The following is a 3,017-nucleotide window of genomic DNA, read 5'->3' on the forward strand; positions in this document are numbered from 1 at the left end:
TGCTGCTCATCACCAGGCTACTGCCATAACAAAGGAGATAAAGACTTTGTTATTTCATCACCACTGTGATTTGGGTATGCGAAGCCCAGGGAAGGCACGATCCTTGAAGATGTTACGGCGACGAAACCTGATCAGTCACTAGATAAGAACTTCAGTTACAATAAGAATTTCGCCAAGCAATGGGCAAAAAAGGAGACCTCAGAGGCCCACTTCTTGTTGTCAAAATCATCGCTAAAGAAAAGGTTCCATCTTCTCAATTATATCCTGATTTTAATCACTTTTAAGTAAATTAATGTATCATACATGTGTCCACTCCACTTCTACAACATTTGTAGTTTGATCCAATTGAGAGAAGAAAGACCAACATTTCTGGAGAGGGGAGAGATGAGAGAGAAAGGGAGAGAGAGTAGGGTAGATGTACCTCATAGGTGAGAGAAAATGAGTGGTGGAAGATGAAGGAGAGAGAATGAGTGGGGAATTAATGGACAGCCCATATGGGTTCTGTGTTTCTAACCCTTAGAGCATCCACAATGGATGTGGTAAAAATGTGTGTTAAAGTGTGTTATATGACAAAAAGTGATAGAAGTGGGACTCGAAAAAGTGTGTTAAGGTATGTTCAGAGTTTGTTAATTTTAGAGAGTGAGTAGTGGTGCAATAGATATATTAAAGTGTGTGTTAAGAATTTATATATATATAGCAAAAGTTGGAGAATATTTGGGCCGGACGTCTGGCCAATCAACCGGTCAATGGCAAATTTATTTATTTATTTTTTCTTGAAGGGTCTGAACGTCCGAGGGAAGATGATCGGCTGGACGTCCGAGGGGATGACTGGCCGGATTACCCTACAACACTTCCCTTTCTCTTCATCACTAGCTAAAACGCTGGCTGCAGTTAATACACTATTTAACATTTGACACTAACTTTGACTACTAACGTTGCTCTTAGCAGCTTCACTGTGAAGCTTAAAGTGAAAATGGTTGGCTGAAATTTAGCAGCTAACACTAATGGATGGACTAACATGTCCACTGTTGATGCTCTTAAATTGATGTGTTTGGTTTTTTTTAAAATATTTTTTATATAATTTTTCTCTAAAAAATTTAATAAAGCCACGCAGAATTATAGGAGGTGTTTGGGAGGATGGTTAATTTAGTAAGTTATTTTAATTTTTGGTTAGTTTAATAGGTTAAAATAATTATGTTTAGCACTAAAGTTTATATATGACTCAATTCAACTATATTTTAAAATTTTAAAAATGTGTTAACACACTTTGGTTTGTATTAGTCACTATTTTAAAATATGTGTACTAATATTATTTACATCGTATCTTTAAACACAAATATACATAGTATATTTATATTTCACTTAATTTTACATATATATATTTTTTTCTAAATCTATTTTCAAATCCCAAACAAATTAAGGAGTGTTTTGAGAAGTTAGTTAAAAGCTGACTTTTTAACTTTTTTAACTTATTTTATCTTTTTGTGAATGTAAAAGATAATGTGACTTAGGCATTGTTTGGAAAGTGGGTTTGGGGATAAAATAGCCACAAAAAACAAAATAGACTTTTTAGCCTAATAAGACAAAATATAATATCTAACCCATAATCATTACATTCTTTCTCTCACAAAAAAGCCAAAAAAATCAAAAGCCTTTCCCAAATTAGACTTTTTTGCCCCAAATTAAAATAGCCAAAAAGTCAAAAAGCCAATCTACTTTCCAAACCAAGCCTTAAAATGAATTAAAAGTTAAAAGCTGACTTTTAATCAGCTTCCAAAAGAAGCCTAATCTTATCATCCTGAGAAGTAAGAAGTGCTCCCTCTAGTTGCAAACGGAGCTGCTGGGTAGCTCGAAAAGTTCATTACCTCTAATGGCTCGATTTTTGGAAACGACATTGTTTTGACTTTTTTTTTCTCTCTTTTTGCTTCCTCTTCTTCCTTCTCCTTGGGCAATCTGAAAAATTAGAGGAAGAAGAAGAAGAAGAAGAAGAAGAAGAAGAAAAAGAAGAAGAAGAGCCCAAAAAAATCAGAGAGAAAAAATTGGGACTGTTTGAGTGAAGAAGAAGAAGAATCTTCAATTTTCTTCATCAACATAATTTCTTCAATCCATCACATGAAGAGAGAAAGAGAAAGAGAGAGATCATATAAACCAAAATGGAGAGAATCAAAATTCAATTTTGACCAGTCCTTGTTTTCACTCTCACCATGAAAGTTTCTTAACCCCAATCTCTCTCTTCATACATAGTTGTATACCTATCCAGCTTTGTTGTCACAAGTCTCTCTCTTCACATATATTTGTATATGCATCAAGCTTTGTTCTTTGTGCTGTGAATCTAAAAAAAAAAAAAATCACATTCATTTATCTTTCGAATTCAAATTTAAACCCAAAACCCCTTTGTCTTCTTCTCCTCGCTTGTACTCATCATTTATACACATAAATAGCTATATATATATATATATATATAGAGAGAGAGAGAGAGAGAGAGAGAGAAAGGGAGCGAGAGAGAGAGATGAGGCAAATTTACAGAGAAAAGGTATTATACAAATCCAAATGTATTTGCAAATCTTCACCAAACCCACAAATTCCAACAACCATTATATTCTCACACTACTTCATCTGCCGCTACCATAAAAGAACCCAACAGAGACGTAAGAGATAAGGGCTTCGGCCGCTTTGGCGTCAGAGAGGAAGCTACCAGTTTGTGGGCTTCGTCGGAGAGGAAGGTACCAGAGGAGATCGATTTCAAGGACTTTGGGTCTTCCTCTGTTCCTTTTCTATTTTTCTCTTCTTAACCTTTGAGAGAGAAACGGAAAGTAAAAGGAAAAGAAAGAAAGAAAAAAAATTAAAAAACATTAAAATGACATTATTTGTGAAAATCGACAGTTTCCAGTTACGAGACAGTTTCCTTTCATGCATCGCTCAAAAAAAAGAAAAAAAGGACTGGCAGTATGCACGAACCGGTCACGGTTCACACAAACCGGACGGCCAATTTTATCACCATAAATTCATTTTTAGGG

The sequence above is a fragment of the Camellia sinensis genome, chromosome 7, assembly GCF_055761805.1.
Source record: "Camellia sinensis isolate YWXY chromosome 7, ASM5576180v1, whole genome shotgun sequence".
In the NCBI taxonomy this organism is placed as follows: domain Eukaryota; kingdom Viridiplantae; phylum Streptophyta; class Magnoliopsida; order Ericales; family Theaceae; genus Camellia; species Camellia sinensis.